The 20,380-nt window shown below is 45.8% G+C and overlaps 1 long non-coding RNA gene across 1 annotated transcript in view; it reads right to left on the reverse strand.

Moving 5' to 3' along the window:
• Positions 1-1,060: 1,060 nt before the first annotated feature.
• Positions 1,061-20,380, reverse strand: part of LOC138297406 (uncharacterized) — an 81,726-nt gene continuing 62,406 nt past the window's right edge. Inside the window, exon 4 of the long non-coding RNA XR_011204083.1 lies at positions 1,061-2,348. This is a non-coding gene — a long non-coding RNA (uncharacterized lncRNA). The remainder of the gene's footprint in view (positions 2,349-20,380) is intronic.

Below are 20,380 nucleotides of genomic sequence, written 5' to 3' on the forward strand. Positions count from 1 at the left end.
ATATTTGCATGAGTCCCTCTTGGTTGAGGTGTGCGATGTTTAGATTTTTCAACCCCTTCTTCTCCTTATTGCTCACTCACACTTGGGTAGCTTTGTGCCTGCAGCTCGACCCATGGAGGGTGGTAGGAAAGAATGGTATGTGCACTTACAACCAAAGTTGCCCTTTGTTCGTCTAACCTTCAGTCAATACCCAAAGGAGCTCATGAAGGGGTCCGGTGGCTGGATCAGAAAGCCTTTTTTTCACACACATTTATCTTTCAATTAGTTGTGCTTCCGTTTCAGGAGTTCCTGCTTATCTTCTCGTTACAGCAAATCATGGATTCACAGTCATAAATGTTCTGTTCACTGGCCAATGCATGCCAGGCAAAGTACAAAAGTGAACAAATATATGGTAAGTGCAGTTAAACTTTGCAAACATTTGTGGGTTTAATCGTGCTCATGCTCTCAGCAAATTCTCAAGGTTCAGTGCTGGGGGTGCTTCTCCCTGGCCCCCGTGGAAAACTTATCCCTTACCTCTGTCATCCGGTGTCAACATATGAAGCTAAGTCCTGCACCACCAATGCACCGCCTGTTATACTAAAACACAACATGTGGGGAAGCCAAAAGCTTACCATGCATTGAATACAAGAATAGCAAGTGACATAGCAAATGAACAAGAGGCCACAACTATTGCTTAAACACCCATAAGCATATACTACTGAAATGCATTCAGATTTGAACAGTTTATATATATTTTTCTCTCAATTCAAGTCTATGGAGTGCAAACATGTGACAAAAACCCATAACTTTCAGCAAAATTAATGAGCAGGTGGCAGGATTGTAAGTAAATAATTTGCAATTTACGGCTTAAATCTTACCAACCTTTCTGGAAATATAAAGTCCCCGCTCTTACTGGGCCCATGGTCTATAGGATCTTTGCTGTAAATAAGTAATTAATCAGAAGCTGCAAATTAAAAGTTTATTTATTATCATGAATCAATTATGTTTTCATGGGAGTCAAGGATGAGATTTTGGTGTGGGTTTCAAAGCTTTATTAAATCTTTGAGTAACTTTTTGTATATTGAAAGTCATCAACATTAGTCAATGAAAATATCAGTACAATACAGAACAAAGCATAAAGCATGTTTAGAATAAGCTGATCCCTATTCTAAGTGATGGAGGGTGAAAGAAAAATGTCAGATAAAACCCATGAAGAGCTCCAAATTCAAGATGTGAAAGCATAAAGCTTTTCACATAAATTTCAAATCATAAGCAGAACCTCTCATAAAGAGAGGTTCAAGAAACTCAGTAGAATCTCAGAGCATCATAGATTCAGGCAGGAGAAATAAAGGATCTCCCAATATAAATCTGAGATGTATCAGCAAAGAGTCTAGGTCAGAGTAGATCTGAAGTGAAGGTCTCCTCCCTTGCTCTTGTAACACTCAGTTATATTGCATTTTTGTACCAGTATGTGTAACATATAGTAGCAGTTCCTAGTTGTCTCGTCCAATCAGGCAGCAGTCTCATCAGGGAAACAGGACATCGTCCGTCAACTAAGCAAACTAAACAAAGAGCTTCTAAATATAATATACAAATGTGCTACACATTGTAACCTGGCTATAAAGTCAGTCTTGGTTCCTATCGCCTCTTGCTATAAGGCAAAAACAGTTCATAGTTAAAGCACTCCATTACTAAATTAGACTTTCCTTCTCCCATAGCTTCTCTTTACAAAACGTATTCATAAATAAATATTCTACGAAAATTAAACTAAACATTCTAATACATTATTATATTTTATGAAAACTATGCCTATTGAAAAAGTTGAAAAATAACTCTTTTCTATTGGGTCTATTGTTTTAACGCTTTTGAAAGTTTCACTGAAAGTTTATACCTCATATTCTAAACTTTGGTAAGGGTAAAAGAAAGAAAGATAAATGCATTAGTCAGTGGTTTTAGCTAAAAAACATGTGGCTATGTAAGCTTACTGTGCACATCTGCGTTTAAAATACTGTTTTACGTTTAAGACCTACACGTTTATTCTACATGTTAATTACAATAATTTATATTTAGGTAAAACGCTCTCACACTTTTCTGCATCTTCCTAAGACTATCACTTCCAAACCCAGTGCAAAAACATTTGATTTTCCTTGAAGGTGTTGTCCTCTGCCAACAGCCTTCATGTTTTCAACAATGGGCGATATCTTTGTGGATATTCCTCTTGAATCGCTCCTTCAGACTTGATGTCGTGCACAGTCTTATTTGAGATTCTCCGTACTAGTATATTTGAAAACAGGATTGCTTACTGCCTCATCCACCTACTGCTGACAAAGAACCTGCTTCACGGAGCCAGGATGAAACGATCACCTTTGCTGTTAACATGAACAAATATAAAAAACTTACGATTAATAGTATGACAAGAACCAAATATGAGTTCCGTATGTAAATCTTTGAAGCCTTAAGCATAAAGAGCAGATTGCTGTGTGCATGCTTTTTATGTTTTAGACCTCTTGCGCTCCATTTGCACATACAAGTTCTATATTCACTTCTGTTGCTACAACAATAGACACAGTAAATGTTGCCAGTGAAAGACAAATGACTAATGTCTATGTGACTAGACTCTAAAATTAGCTAGATTTTGAACATATGCAGACAGTTGGGTGTGTGTAAAATTGAGCTTCAATGTTTGAAAATGTGTGTGAGTTGTAAATCGGAGTGTGTGTTCACAAATGTGATAAAAACCACCACAAAAACACTTGCCTTTAAACTACCAACAGCTGGAGCTGTCATGAACTGGTCCAGGGGAATGTAATCAACTTTTGGTGGAACACTACAGTCCAAAATAGTTTAGAACTCTTTTGTAAATTGACACAAAAATATCTAGATCATCATCAGCATGTGCGACTGCCGAAGGTAAATATATTGAGGCTGCCAGAATGGGAAAATGAGAAGTGGGAAAGCAATGGTTACTTTGACAAGCATTTTCAACCCTATTCCATCACTAGTATTGTGTAAAATAGACTAAGGAACGAGACTGACACTTGAGCATTTGTGCTTGCCCTTAGTGGTAAACACTGGTGCATGTTCATGATCCTCCACCACACGGTGGCGCAATCTATCTATTTTTAATAGAGTACTTCCACTTTCAACTATACAGTATATTTTAAAACAAGCATTTGCAACGCAGTTGGTCTCGCATTTGCCTAGTTAGACCTATTAGCATTGTAAACTCCTAACCGGACTTTTCTTGCCACATAAACTGAAAATTAAAAGTAAAACAGTTTCACATAAGTGAGATGATTCACAGCGCCACAACCACCATAATAATCAGCGTGAAGAGACACACAAAGGGAAAAAGAAGTTCACTCACAGGCAAAGTTATCTGCAAATGTGCAATTAGCCATTTAACAGGGATGGTGGCCAAGTAGTAACAAAATCTCCCCAAGGAGGGACAAACCATAAACCATTTACCAATGTCATCAAAGGATTTTTGAAGGGCAAGCCCACGAACGAGTGGTAGTGATGGGCTTGAGGTGGGCGTTGTTAAAAGCCCAGATACATACCAACACGTGGGAAAAGCAGCGCTTGCACGCTGCTATGCTCGACCTAAAAACTATGCAACTAGCACTTTCAGGTTATCCCTACAGTTCAAGATGGCCTGAAATAGTCTAATATATCACAATTGTTTAAGTGTGATTTTAAATATGTAAAGCTAGCACTGGCAATCAACAGCAAGGTGAGGAGAGGCGGGTGTTTCTAACTACAATGCAGGCCTGAGAAATACCTTGGGCTCGCGCACTTATGTTTTCGCAAATTAAGTACTGGATGTGAGCACCGGTCAGGAAATGGGGCTGGATACACCAAATTAACCTATATTTTTTAATTCAGCAAGTTGTTATATTTGGTGATTTGGCTATGAATGCTTCGACGAGATAACCATTTTTCACATATTGCAATTACAAACAACAGTTCAATAACTGGATCAGCCTATCATCTCCATACTGGTTAATATGAGCTCAATTACCATGCCAGCTTCGCTGTTGACTACTTGTCTCTCTTTATCTGCTCTCCGTTTAATCCCACATAACATCTCAGTGCCCTTTACTTCCGGCTAATTACTGCTGCTTGCAGCGTGGGGTGGGTGATTGCCCTTGGGTATTACCAGGGGGCAATGGCAGTTGTTAAGTGGCACTAGCTTTAGGAACTGAGAAGTGGATTTGCTGCGAAACTGTAGATTAGTTAAAGAAGGGAAGACCGACTCAAAAGTGGATACCCCATTCGGTCACATTTGTTCCTCCAATATTGTGTTTCGAAACATAAATCTTACTGGTGCCACTGGTCTGGTTCTAGGATGTGAGACGAAGAGATCCGTAGGCATGATCAACTACCAAATTGGGAGGAAACTGGGTTCTAACCATTGTAATGGCTGAGTACAAGAAAGAATGTTCCCAGACATCCAAGAGTAGGATGTGACAGAAGTAAGAAAGGGATCAGCAGCGTTCAGTCAGCTCATGGCCTTCACTGACTCCCAAAAGCTCCAGATCTGAGGACAGAAACAACCAAGTAAATGTGCCCAGGTGACAGTGCTCCCAGAAGCAACAAAGGGGCTGTGAACTCTACTCAGTATTTGCATTAACTTGAAAACAAGCTTACTAAGTATGCAAAACAGCGCAAGGAAAACAGCAAATGAAAAGGAAATCAAAAATTAAATGAACGAGTTAAATCCGAATACAGGGGATAAAAGTCCGACTAGAACTCGAAATTCCAAATTTTGTAATTCACAGTTCTTGAGACAAATTTAAGGGACAATTGAAAGTTATTAGAATATAATTAAGCAATACTAAATAAATACACATCATCCTTGTGGTGAAGCTGTGCTGCCCTGCACGAACACATTAATGATAGCTGTACAATACAGTATAAAATCTACAGAGCATGGGATCAGTGAGCAAAGTAGGGATTAAATCCTTTCGTGTGAAAACAGTCTAATGAGCCAGGGGAGAGAAAATCAGCAAAGCTCGGATTGTATTGAATGGTAAATTTCATTAAATATGTGTTGTTCAGTTTGGGGGACTTTCTGTAATACCCCGGTACTACCTCTTACACTGTTCACAACCAAAACCAAAGCTACCAATGAAAAGTTTACAAGACATCAACACTGGAAACCAACCGCAGGAGCACAACCCAAGAAATATCTAATTTAAACATGAATTAAAAAAATTAATCTAAAAAGATGAACGAAAAATGTGTGTAAATTAAAAATCCCAGATACACTTGTGAATACAGAAGAACCTCAATCAGCCATTGCTGCAACATATGTACTCAAATCCCTACAAAGTCGCCATCTGTTCACATTATAAGAATATAAACTCCTAATTTCTGGAAACCTTAGATGAACGTACAGAACACTGGGGAGAAAGGCATACACCAGTAACTCGAAACACAAAACTGGTTAAAAGCCAATTAGGAATCGAATCAAACTCAGCGAAAAGGAGCAAGAAAGGTCAAGTGCAGGTGAACCTCAGCTATACAAGGATAGATGGTGTTAGAGCCCCTGTGGAGGTCTTCTTCCTGCCTCGAGTTCAAAAACCACAAGCGCTCAGGTAAGTCACCATCACTATTCTCACCTATTGAGGTCGACTGAATCTTTGGACTTGGCGAAGAGTGTAGCAGTCAGAATCATTCAATCACAAATCAATTGCATTATACCTTAAACAATTCTAGACACCATGAACAATTAAACACTAAATCAAACTCCGAACCGGATAAAGTATCAAAGCTTTATTACAATATTACAATCCCAAAATCAATGTCACATATATGCTGTGCAAAACTGTTATAAACATAAATGAAAACCATAGGCTGGCCAAAACATCTGAAAGAATCAGCCTACTAAACATCAACACTGTTAGACAATCGAAAAGATTAACTTAGATTAACAACATTACAATATGCACATTATTGTTAGGATTTAAAGCAGATGATGGTGACATCAGTAGATCATCAAAATACAGTTTTCACAATCAATTTCAGAGCTCGGCCATCCTCATCACTTACTAGAATTGGAACTAGCATGTGTGGGAAAGGGCTAACACATGCGGGCAAAAGCAAAAATAAAAGAAAGACAAAAGTAATTTTTAAAAAACATCTGACTAGAGCAACTAACTCTAAAAACGCACTGGTGTAAATGCCTAAGATAAAAAGAAAACAAGAAATCACATTTAGTTATACCTTTCCTTATGGGACGGCAGACAGTAGTAGTTCATCAAGACAGGGCGGTCACCTTCTTCCGGCGACAGCTGACACCATCATTAGGACTGTGCAGAACATGGGCTTCACTTAGGACAGATCAGCAGTTCAGAATTAGTTTGTCTTACTAGTACTGAACCACGTAATAATTGGGGCAATTAAGACTATGATGAGAAAATCATCAGAGGACATATATGTGAAAGAATATCAGCAAACTTAAGCAGACTCTGACATAGTTCTGGACAGCTTCGGGACAAGCATAGGACTGCCTCTCAATTTCCAAGTTCTTCAATAATTAAAATATACTCAATTCTTGTGATTGGTCCTTCAAGTGAGCACACTTTGGACGTCAGTGTCAGCATCCAATCACTGAAGATGGCACTACCAAATTCTGTTACTTTTAAAAATCTTCTCAGCAAAATTCATTGTCATCTATATAAATCGCATGTTTCTAACAAAATATTACATTCTCTAGCTATTTGTTACTTGAGATCCTTTCTCACAGCACACAATAAACTAGGCTAATACTTTTCAAATGAGAACTACAAATTTTGTGTCCTGTTTGAAAACTAGAAGCAATAGTGTTACTTTGTTGCACCTAAAACATGTCTCTTGCCTACAATACAATAGGACATTGAGTAACATTGACATTAACAGCCTAGGAAAATAATTCAGGTCAGAGGAGACAGAATAAACAAGTGGTTTTCCATCACTGCTGCAAAATGAATCTTTTCAGGCCTTGTGAGCTCAAGAAGCCTTAATACACATTAATACACTCAATACAATAATAAACCTATTGTTCACCTTACAAATCATATATGTAAAGCAAATTATTTAATTGCAAATATTATTCATGACATGTTAAAACTAATTTAAACATGCATTTGTTTTTCTGGACACATGTAACTCGCAGTACTAAAATCCATTTAATCCAATATAAGTACGATTAATTCATATTCAATTAATGCTTTAAATAACACTTTTAATATTAATTCACATTAGTGCTTAATTTAATATGAATGCAAAACTCTCATGTTAAACATGGTGCACGATATGAATGGTGGCGACATGGTTCACCATAATTCAACCATGCACATTTTACAACTCATGGTATTTTCTCTATTAGGCCTTTAAGAATAGGTCACTTTGTCACCATATGCTAGCTTCTAAGCCACTAATATATAATCAACATTTGATCTCTCTCAATGGCATAGGGATGCAAACACACACAATACTAATTAAAATTGAAAAAAGGCACAATTCACAAAACGAGTCAATCAATGTGGAAACAACATTGGAGGAACTAGAGAAGCTTAGCAATACACTGGAGATGATATTGCAATTATAAAGATATAAGTGATAATTCCTTGAATTTAAGGCTGGGGAATAAAAGAGATAATTACAAAAACAACCTAAAGTAGTACTCAGGAGAGTACGCAATAATCCAACACAAGCTCAAAGTCTAGGCAGTTGAAATAAATCAAGAATGAACCTAATACCATAGCTAAATGCCTAATGATTTACTATCTGAATTCAGCACAAAGAGGAGGCAGCGCACATCTAAACTATGAGGAACAATAAATGAAAAAATAAGTGAATAGGCTGAATAGAAGAGGCTACCGTATACCCATCCTGGGTAGAGAAAAACTGGAATCCAAGGACTGGTGCAGTCAACGTACAACACTTGCACCCAGAATTCAGAAGAGGGCAGCTGTTGTAAATGACATTTTCTCCAGAATGAACACAGCAGAGGTGCTTGTAGAAACCATGCCCTAAATAGTGTCACACCACTCACCTTTGCAGTGGAAGAGGGGGGACAGTCTAAGGTGAGATGGTGATGTGGTTGTGTGTTGTTGATTAATATGATCTCTTCAAGTCAAAGGGAGGAAATCTGATATGGACCCAGAAAGGGAGGGAAGTATTCAAGACAGAGATGGTGGATCTAACCAAACAAATGTTTGACAATGTAAATGGCATAGTTTCCATTCAGGAATTTGAGGACAGAAAAATAATCAAGTTTATCAACAGTGATAAGTTTCTTGCATGTTTATGTTGTCTGCTTTGATAAATGAGATTAATTTTCTGTCCTTATGCTCACTGCTTCATTACCTCCCTTCTAATGGCATTTTTGATTACAGCAATTAGTTAAGAATAAGTATGGAAGTAGAGGTACTAATGTACACATAAGGAAATGGGTACAAAATATAGGAAGTGGTAGGAGTATTAAAGTATAGACAGTTTAACTGGAATTATGCATCAGTGGATGAACAAATTATGTGACACAATTTACACTATTATGCAGCAAAGAAAGAGAAATTGTGCACCAAGGAGTGGCATATTATGTGACAAAATATGTAATTAAGGTCAAATGATGCAATATATTCTTTGGCAATATTGTAAAACTATTGTAGCATAGTACTGGTACACTAGTGACTCCAGTGTTTAAGAAAGAAAACTGTAGACCTTGCGCAGATCATATTCAAAATGTTATTAACCAACCATTGTTGTTTTCAAATTTTGGCCCTCATTACAAGTTTGGTGGTCTTCGGGCAAGACCGCCATGCGAAATGGCACCACCATCCCGCCACTGGTGGCGGTAAAGCGACCGCCGGATTACGAGTCACAAAACACAAACCACCCAAAAACAGACACAAATCCAACACCGCCAGGCCAACCCACGGCGAAAGAGTGACTGATCAACTGCCGGCCCCACTGACACTATCCTAACTGTCATAGTTAGAGGCAACATCCAGCACAGTGGTACATGTACGGCGGTAAACCGTTGGCGGTTCGCAACGCGGCGGTACAAAAAGGCACCTCCAATAGTAGCCAACACCACATTGGCTAGTTCAAATATCCCACACCTGAAACTCACACACACACACCATGCACACCTGCACACACCACCATATACCACCCCCACGCACACACCCACAATCCCTAGTGACAACTAAGAACAGGTACACTCGACATGAAGCACACTCCAAACACAACAAAAACAGTTACACAGCACACATTGTATAAATTACCACCATAGCCCACATGCACCCACAGCCAAACACCCCATACCACCACACACCCTGCACTGCTCCTGACATGCACACCCCATACCTACCCCACAACATGTTACGCCAGAAGCACCCACGGTTCACCGACAATGAGTTGCGGGTCATGGTGGACATGATCATCACAGTAGAGCCGCAGCTGATGGGAGTCCAGGTACAGCAAACATCAATATGCAGGAAAATGGAGTTATAGCAGAGGATCGTTGACAGGGTTGACGCAGTCAGCACCTACCCACGCACAAGAGGGGACATCAGGAAGAGATGGAACAACCTCAGGGGGAAGGTCCGTTCCATGGCGTCCAGGCACCAGATAGCCATCAACACGACTGGCGGTGGGCCCCCACCTCCTCCCCTTCAGTTGACATCCTGGGACGAGAAGGTCCTGGACACCATGCAACCCGAGGGCCTGATTGGGATCAGCGGAGGGCTCGACTCTGGTAAGTCAACAATACTGCCAATCACCAACCACCCCTGCCTACCATGCTTCCCAACCACCCTCCAACCTACTCCAACCCACCCCACTACACCCGTCCCAATCTCTCCACACCCCTCCTCCACATGCCACAACACCCCACTCCCTCCATCCCTACTCACTCACTCACTCCTAATGAACGGATGACAACCACAACGTGAAGAACCACAGCTACCACAACCCAGCACAACCCACACTGCAACACACCACAGACCCACTGCACAGTGGAATATCTGCATGGTCCCAACACCTGGCAATGACAGCAATGCCAACCACCATCCACAACCCCCATGCCACATGGAAATCATGCCACAAACGCCTACAACAAAACAATGTCTGCATTGCAGCAACTGTCATTGCCATCACTGGGAAGAGCAAGTCGAGCCACTGCATGCATCACAACAGGGACATAAAAACTACAGTTACACAACTAATATCTACCATTTCCATCCACAGGTACCACTGCCACAGCCACCCTGCAGAGGATGCCAGGCTCAGACAGCTCTCCCGAGAATGAAGGCCCCACTGGATGTCTGGATGGGGACATCTTGCCTGGACAATCTGGGGCTACTGGACAGCCACCAACAGCAGACCCACCCTGGGCATTCTAGATGCCCCCATCCATGTGGCAACAACACCACAGCCAGCCCCTGAGCCCCAAACCTGTGCCCCAAGGACCTCACAATCAGAGGTGTGCCCCATAGTACAGGGGCCAGAGTCAAGGGCACACACCCCAGATAATGAAAGCCCTGCTGCTACTGGGAGTGGGCATACTGTGCCGGGCACAGGGGGCCTGGAGTAGTGGGAGGGGAACCGTGGTCCATAGCTCGGTGCAGCAAAACCAACTGACTGTCCAGGAGGCCCTCAACCAAGTCCTGGGTGTATACCAGCAGACCCAGGACACAGTGGCCCAGAGGCTGCAGGGGGAATTCCATTAGGAGGCCTTGCAACAGTTGCAGGCCCACAATGCTATAATGGCCTTCATAGCAGGGGTGCTCAAGGACCTGACCACCATCCTGTGTGAGTCCACCACCCACCAGCAGGCCCCTTCCACTGGCCACATCCCATCAGAGCCCTCCACGTCAGCGGCAGCCAGTGGTATGGAGGCCTTGCCACAGGACCTGCAGGACACCAACACCCGACCCCTGTAGCTGAGGAACCCCCACGCAAGTGAGGACGTCCACCTAACATCCAGCCGGACATGATGCCAAGACCAAGACCATGGCCAGGAAGTGACCCTCTCCTGAACATCCCCCCTTGTGTGTGACTGAGACACCCTGTCGTCTGTTCACTCCCATATCTCCGTTTCCTACAGCCAGCATACTGGACCTGGAATACACACAGCTGGCCTCACCACTCTGATGATCTCAGCCGCCATGACCCCACTCATCACCCGTTTCACTTGTCCCTCCTAAATGAACACCATTGAGCACAGTTACTGCCTACATCTTTATTTGTCATGAGTACGAATGGAACTGCCAATACATGTGCAACAGGCAACCCATCGCCCAGCACATGCATGGGAGGGTGACAGAGCAGGGAGCAAAATTCCGGGAGGTCGATCATGGAGCAGCCAGTGGCTTGAGATATGTGTCAAGGGAGGCAAAAGGTCAAGCAGGGCCCAGAGTACACCACTACAATGTTCTGAAAGGAGAGCAAGACAGGGACAACAATCACTGTAGGAGTCACAGATGCCAACTCAACACAAATGCACTGTAGCAACAGGTATCTAAGGCAGATATGGCAGTCAAGTCCACAACCATATGGCCAGTACCAACACACAAAAACAACATATACCTACCCAATGGTCCCACCCTCACAGCGCCCAGCGCCAGACCTGACCCCATACCCACTGTCACCCGATGCTGACTCCCAGGATAGATGCTTCACAGATAGCACTTGAACTGGCAGCTCAGGGAACATTGTACATACACGTTGATGGCACTAGTGCACCAGCAAAACAGCTGCCTGACCTGTGCACTGTGACTACCTAAGTCATGGGCACATGTGACACCCACCGCAACCCACCCAGAGTCAGAGCTGCAACCAATATCATCAGTAGTCACAGGCAACAGGTGGTAGCAGGGACAAGGCGAATAGTTGCAACATACCTGCATCTCATTCGAAGTACTGTTGAATCAGCTCTGCCCTGGAGTCAGCTCCATCCTCATCATCCTGCTCTTCATCACTCCACATGTCACCTTCATCAGCCATTAGTACAGCTACCCCCTCCTCTGCATCCAGCAATGGGATGTTACATCTCTGGGCCAGATTGTGCAGCAGGTCACAACGATCTGGCACACCTTCTGTGGGTTGTACAGCAGGGAAGGCCCGGAGATATGCAGACACCGGATTCCGGCCTTCGGTAGGCTGAAGCACCTCTCAATGACCTGTCTAGTACAACCGTGAGCCTCATTGTAACAGAGCTGGAACCTGGCCGTCACCTGGGAGATGTATTGGTCTGCGAGACACACAACCTGCACATTAACCAAATGAAAGTTTTTGTGGTTCCTAGAGACCTGTTCAATCCTTCTGGGTGGCACCAGGGCAATGTGGCCGCCATCAATGGCACCAATGACATGAGGGACGTGTGCCACTCTGTACAATGCAGCCTTGATAGTGTGCAACTCTGCACACTGGGGAAACCGGATGTAGCTGCCCAGAAGTTTGAGCAGGACACATAGTATATCCCTCAGGACGTTGCTAAACATGGGGTGCAACACCCCTGCTGCCAGGCCCACTATGATCTGGAAGGAGCCTGAGGCAAGGTAGTGGAGGATTGACAATGCCTGCACTGTGGGAGGGATGGCATTGGGATGGCGAATGGCAGGCAACAGATCTGGCTCCAACTGGGCCACCAGTTCCATGATGGTTTCACAGTTCAGGCGATAGGTCTGGATGACGTGGCGCTTTTCCAGGGTGGCAAGGTTGACTAGGGGCCTGTACACCGGTGCATTCTTCATCCTCAACCTTACATTGTACCTGGGAACAGGAGAGAGTTGGTATTATGTCGTGCACCATAGACTGTGTTGACTGTGTTGATGTGGCCACAGGTCACCAAATGTCACCCATGACGCACTAACGTTTCACACACAATACACATTGGACATGTAAAATGGCATCAGCCTGCCCTGCATGCATGGGACAGGTGGAAGTGAGGTTATCCCACCAGTGTAATACATCATGGTGGTAGGCGGTCACGACCACCGTGCAACTCACCATTGGTTAACACTTTTGCCTATGGGAGGCAGGAGCCAATGATGATCACCACCAGTGGTGACGGTGATGTCCGCTGTGGCCGTGACCGCCATTTAATGTGCTCCAGCTCCTTTGACTCCTGAACCTCGTGCACTGAAGACCTCCACTGCGTGTACTGCTCTGTTCTGACTCTGGTAGCCAAGATGCCACGTCATGCAGGAGATAGGGCCCCAGCCTTCATCTAGGAAGAGTTGGAGCGGCTCATGGACAGGGTCCTGCCCCTGTATGAACAGTTGTATTGGGCAGCAGGTGAGCCCAATGTCATTGTCCTGTATGTGAATTGTGCACATGGGGATGGGGCCTTGGTAAGTGGCAGTGTGTCTGGAGCATGGACATGGGTGAGGGGCTTAAGGCTACATTGGGTGATGACGTGTGGGTGTGGAAGTGTGATGTGTGCTGTCCACTGCTGTCCCAGGGATGTCACTCTACATGACTGTGTCCTTCTGTCTGTGTCACCAACGCAGGTCAACACCCATCAGAAGAAGGGGATTTGGCATGCCATCGCCAAGCAAGTGCAGACCCTGGGGGTCCATGCCCAGCAGAGCACCCACTGCAGAAAGCGGTGGGAGGACCTGAAACGCTGGGCCTGGAAGACCGTGGAGGCCCAGCTGGGATGTCTTCCCAACAAGGGAGTGGTGCCCGTCGGACCCTGACCCCCCTAATGACCTGCATATTGGCAGTGGCCTACCCTGAGGTGGATGGGGGCTTGAGGGCAGCACAGCAGCCACATGGGTGTAAATACCCATTCTCACTTGCTACATGTGGTGCCATAGTGGCTCTGAGTGGGCACCAAATGGTAGCTATGGCATGGGTGCTTGGTACAATGATGTCCACTATGGGTAGTGTCCATCTGGGCAGGATTTGCATCACAGTTGTGAGTAATGCCATGCAGTCACTGGTAGTGGGGCAGTTTCCTCCAATGTTGAAACTGTGTGGCCACCTATTAGTTAGATGTGCTTGCCAGCTCACCAACCACTGTGCCAGGGGTGGATCCGAGGACCCTCAATCAGCTGGTAGGCACTGCATGTGTAGTAGGGTAGGGTGCGTCAAGTGGTCACAGTGCTAATTGACAAAAGCCAAGTAGGCCTACCAACTAGCCATGCAGGATTCTGTTGGGTTTGCTGTCCTTAACATGCCTGTCTCAACGGCCATGGGTAATGGGCAGGTGTGGCGGGTATGCCACGCTTCATGTACATGTTTGCATCACTCACACCATCAGTCGTTGACAAGTACATTGTTCTAGTTTCCCCTAGTTGTAGGATGTGCAGGGGTGGGCAGAGTGTTTCATGGCATGGCATCAAAAGCTGATGTTTTACCCTGTGTTACTGTTGTGCTGGCATTGACCGATTGCACCCTGTCTCTCTCTCTCTCCATCCCTTTCCTCCTCTGTCTTTGTGTTCATCAGCATCATCTGGCAAAGGAGAGGGGGCACCGGCGAGTGGGGAAGCAGAAGCCCCTAGGACCCAGGAGGCTGACACCAACAGATCCAAGGAGACCAGTGGGAGGGAGGGTGAGGGGAGTGCCACGGGGGGGAAAAGGATCAACCACATCATCTTCTGATTCCTCCTCCGATGGTTGCTCCCTGGCAGTGGCGAATCCATCTGAGACCATCCCAGCACTATCCTTGTCTGCCATGCCCCTTACCAGCACCACCCTCCCTATAGCTCCCTACCCAGTTGCGCGTGCCCGCTCACCCAGGACGGTGGGCATCTCCTTCGCCGCAGGCACCTCTGCCCCAGCCCCAGTCAGCCCTGCTGCCCTCAATCAGGAGGCTATTGACCTCCTTAGGTCCATCTCTGTGGGGCAGACAACTATTGTGAATGTCATCCAGGGACTGGCATCCCAGAAGCAACAGAACAATGCGTTCCTGGAAGGCATTCACAGTGCCTTGTCTGGCCTACAGAGATCGTTTCAGGCTCTGGCCTCCTCCTTGATGGCAGCGAGTGTCCCTTCTTCTTCCTTCCACCCTCCAGCTACCTGTTCCCATACCCACATCCCTCTCCCCTCACTCATCCAAGGCACACCTAATGACCCACATGCATCCACATCAACAAACATGGTATGCAAGACAGAAATAAGCACCACAAACATCACCACACCTTGCACACACACAACAGACACATGCAGACATGACAACATCCACACCCTGCACCGACTCCCCCACCACCTCCCTGTAGGAGGCTGGCCTGGTTTGTGGTGGGCACAAAAGGTAAATACATCATATTCCAGGTCCAGTTATCCCTTATCAGTGAAATGTAGTCAGTGTCTAGAAGCCAGGCTGTCTAGAGGTAGCTGTAGGCAGAGCAGCCAAGGCTGAGCCAGTAGACATGCAAAGCTATTGCAATAGCACTGTAGTCACACAGTACTTACACGCATGAAAGACAATACTCAGTGTTACAAAAATAAAGTACTTTATTTTAGTCACACAATGCAAAAAATACTTTGTAGGCTACACTCCCTTAGGAGGAAAGTAAGTCACATAATATATACACTAGTAACCAGAAACAGGTAACTACACAGTAGGAAAATAGAGCAAATAGTGAAAAACACCATAGGTTGCAATGGGCCCAGGGGGAACACAAACCATATACTAAAATAGTGAAATGTGAAAGTCGGTTTCCCACCTAGGCCAGTGTAGGTTGTAGAGGGGTACAGGGAATGTAAGAAAACACCAAAGGTAAGTAAAATACCCCACCCCAGAGCCCAGGAAAGCAGGAGTAAAACACAGCAAGTTTCCTAAAACACAATAGAAGTTGTGATAGAAGATAATGCAAGAACCCGAAGAGACTGCAAGACACCAGTGATGGATTCCTGGACCTGACGACCTGTGGAAGAAAGGGACCAAGTCCAAGAAGCACTGAAGAGTCCAGGGAGAACAGGAGCCTCTGCTAACCCGGATGAAGTTGCAAAAGTGGAACCACCGGTGAGAAGCCAAAGTCAGTATTGCACCAAAGAAGACAGATGCGGGTTCCTGGTTGGTGCAGAAGACATCCCACCCCAGATGGATGAATGCAGTCTGGTTTACATCACTGGATTCCACCAACAACCCATGGTAAATGCAAAGCTCGCTGTTAGCACAAAATGGTGCTGCCCGGGACCAGGAGGGACCTGGTGGTCTCTACCCAGGAAGGGGAGACAGAGGTGGCTCTCAGCAACTCAGAGAGCCCTCAGGACACTAGGCAGCACACACAAGAGTCCCACAGCTCAGGGACAAAGAAGGTGCAAATGGAGGCCCACGCAGCATGACACAAAGGATTCCCACGCTGCTGAAGAACCACTCAGAAAGCTTTGCATTGAAGGATGGAGTGCTGGGGGCCTAAGCTGTCCTGTGCGTGAAGAACTTCTGGGAAGGTCACACACAAGCCTTGGCAACTGCAAGTCACACGGTGCACGGGGGTACTGTCTTGCATGGGGAGGCAAGCTCTTACCTCCACCTAATATGACAGATGGATGTTGGGACTGCCGGAGTCACTTTAGTCCACCACCCGTGTCACTGGATCCATGCCTGTTGTCTGGAGAGGGGACCCAAGCCACCGGTCATCATTGCAGAGAGATGCCTGCTGAAGCAGGGACGTGACTCTGTCACTCCACGGGAGATTCCTTTGGTTCTTCTGGCGCAGGCTGAAGGCAGGCAGTCCTCAGAGAATGTATGACCTGGAAACTGTTGCAGTTGCTGGCAGGAACTGAAGTTACAAGGTTGGAGAAGTCATCTTAGCTTTTTTGTTGTAGTTTGTAGAGTTCCTGGAGCAGTCAGTGGTTGATCCTTCTACAGAAAATGAAGTAAAGAATGCAGATGATTCCTGCTGGAGTCTTGCAATCCGAATCTGAGGAAACACCCTGAGGAGAGACCGTATATAGCCTTGAGAAGGGGATTGGTCACCTAACCAGGTAAGCACCTATCAGGAGGGGTCTCTAACATCACCCGCTGGCACTGGCCACTCAGATGCTCCCAGAGTTCCCTAAGCATCCTGAAAACAAGATGGCAGAACCCAGGGACACTCTGGAGGAGCTCTGGGTACCATCCCTGTGGTGGTGATGGACAGGGGAGTGGTCACTCCCCTTTCCTTTGTCCAGTTACACACCAGAGCAGGGACTGGGGGTCCCTGAACTGGTGTAGACTGGATTGTGCAAGGAGGGCACCATCTGTGCCCTTCAAAGCATTTCCAGAGGCTCTGGGAGGATACCCCTCCCATGCCTGTAATACCTATTTCCAATGGGAGAAGGTGTAACATCGTCTCCTAAAGGAAATGCATTGTTCTGCCTTCCTGGGATTCAGCTGCTCAAGACCCAGGAGGGAAAGAAGCCTGCCTGTGAGGTGGCAGCATCTGGGGCTGCAGTGGAAACCTCAGAAGGCTGGTAAGGCAGTAGAGGGGGGCATGGTGGAGCAACCAGGGTGCATGGGATTGTGCAACCAATACTGAAATCAGTATTGGGGTACAATTCCCAGTTGTTAGACACTTTAAATGGACATATTTGGAGTTACCATTGTAGAGCTACATATATGTATTGACCTATATGTAGTGCACCCTTATAATGGCTTCCCCGCACTCACAAAGTCCAGGAAAATGGGCCTGGATGACATACACACACAGGTACTAAGCACCTAGCCTTCAGGGTCTGAAGGTTAGACATATAGGTGACTTATAAGTGACCTGGTGGCTGTGAAATAGGGCTTACACTATTTCACTCAAGCTGCAATGGCAGTCCTGAAAAAGTGTTTGTATGAGTTCCTTATAGATGGTAAAAGAAATGCTGCAGCCCATAACGATCCCCTGGAACCCCAATGCCCTGGGTACCTAGGTACCATATACTAGGGACTTATAAGGGCGGTCCAATATACCAATTTGGAGTGGAATACTGGGTTACCAGTATGTAAGTACAAATTTGGAATCAGAGAGAGCATAAGCACTGGAGTTCTGCTTAGCAGGACTCTGGTGACACAGTTAAGCATAGTAACAAAAACAGTGAAAGAGACTGACAAGTAGGCTACAACATAGGAGCACTGTGGTCCTGACTAGCAGGATCCCAGTGACACAGTAAAAACACACTCACAAACACTAACAAACAAGCCAAAAATGGGGGTAGCCATGCTAGAAAGAGGCTACTTTTCACACTCCCCCCTCACAGTCAGTACACCGCTCACACCTGCAGTCAGCACCACATCAGTCACTGATCCAGCCGCATGTCCCCTCACTGCCACCCTCACCACATTATCTGACCCCCATTCATGCACCCTATATACCACTTGCACAGATTCCACGACAGTCAACACACCTACATGCAACACATCCACCCTACCTGCAGACACCACCCCGACATACACTCACACGTCCCCCACCATCTATTTGCATCTCCTTCCCACCTCCTCCCAGTACATCTAAACGCCTGCACTCACCCAGCAAACAGTCTCCCAGCACACACATTTCATCCACCCACGCACCTGCACCCAAGGCACCTCCATGTACACACCTCACAACCACACCCACTCCCTCCACCTTCAAATATCCTTACCTTGACCTCGCTTGTGTCCCCAAAACACGTTTCCTCCAAGAGTTTACCCTGCTCCCCACCACTGCCCGAGTCCCTTTTCCTCCCAAGCTACCTGCTACCCTTCCAAGGCCCTTGCATTCCGCCTCCGAGTCCACAACTGCCCCTCGCCATGCCCATCCACCACCTGCCACTTCTGCCCCTGTCATGTCCATTACTCCTCCTGCCAAACCCAAGCCCATGCCCACTCCCTCCACTTCCAAAGCCAAGCCTACTCCCTCCACTTCCAAGGCCAAGCCCAAAACCCCCCAGCTAAGCACCCCCTCCAAGAGCAAGTCCAAGGACCCCCTCCAAACCCACCCCTAAGGACACCCCCTCCAAGCCCAGACCAAACAACCCCCCTCCAAGCCCAAAGTCCCCCCGCCACTGCTGCCCTCACCCCTGAGGTGCCTGCATACCCCAGTAATGCCCCGCCCTATGAAGGCCTGCACTTTGCAGTCAGGAGTCAGGTTGGGGTATCACCTTGTGCCCACTGTGCTCGAGGCACTGTTGGACTTTTGGACTGGCCCTCAGGCCTGTGTGTACATAGTTTTATTCCTGATTTTACCATTTATAATATATATGTGCCACAACACCATTGGTGTTGATGGTACCTACCTTATCCTGGCTTTCCTTCCACATGTATGTGTGGTGGTTGTGGGTATTAGCATATATGCATGTGTGTATGTGTGTGTGTGTGTGTGTGTGTGTGTGTTAGAAATGGGGTCTTTGGCTGGCAGTCAGGTTACCCGCTGTCCAAGCAAGCACCCTCACTCTAGTCAGGTTAAAGGAGAATAACCCCCGTTCACCCTCTGGGTAGCTTGTCATGAGCAGGCAGGCTTAACTTCAGAAGCAAGGTGTAACTTATTTGTACCACCACACAGTAATTCAGTGAAAACACTACAAGATGGCACAACACAGGATTAGAAACATAGATAATATTTATCCAAACAAAACAAGACCAAAATGACAAAAATCCAACATACACAAGTCAAGTTATGAATTTTAAAAAGAATAAGAGACTAAGGGCCAGATGTAGCAAGCATTTTGCATGGTGCAAACTGCGAAAATCGCAGTTTGCGCCGTGAAAAATGACGATTGCGATGCTCATTCACAATTTGTGAGTCGGTACCGACTTGCAAATTGTGAATGCGACTCGCATATAGGAAGGGGTGTCCCCTTCCTATTTGCGACTTGCATCGCTATGCTAAATTGCTTTGTGACCGCGAATGCGGTCGCAAAGCAATTTCTGGTAACCCATTCGCAAAAGGGAAGGGGTCCCCATGGCACCCCTTCCCCTTTGTGAATGTTGCCAAAAAGGGTTTTTCAGAGCAGGCAGTGGTGCAATGGACCACTGCCTACTCTGAAAAACCGAAACCAAATGGTTTCGTTATTATTCTTATTTTGCATCTCATTTTCCTTTAAGGAAAACGGGCTGCAAAATTTTTTTAAAAACTGCTTTATTGAAAAAGCAGGCACAGACATGGAGGTCTGCTGTCTTCAGCAGGCCACCATCCCTGTGTGTGCAGGGACTCGCTATGGGGTTGCAAAATGTGACCCACCTCATTAATTTTAATGAGGTGGGTCTTTGCGACCCCATAGCGACTCGCAGACGGTGTCTGAGACACCGTTCTGCATCCGATTTTGTGAATCAGATATTGCGAGTCGCACCGACTCGCAATTTCCGATACGCAAAATCGGACCTACCTACATCTGGCCCTAAATCCTTAGAAAACAGTGAGAATGCTGTTATTGCACAAACGTATCTAGGTAGTGGCAAAAAAAGGCCGCACGGGCGGCTGTGCGTCGAAAAAGGCCAGTGATGTGAGGATTT

The sequence above is a fragment of the Pleurodeles waltl genome, chromosome 5 (genome assembly GCF_031143425.1).
Source record: "Pleurodeles waltl isolate 20211129_DDA chromosome 5, aPleWal1.hap1.20221129, whole genome shotgun sequence".
NCBI classification, from domain to species: domain Eukaryota; kingdom Metazoa; phylum Chordata; class Amphibia; order Caudata; family Salamandridae; genus Pleurodeles; species Pleurodeles waltl.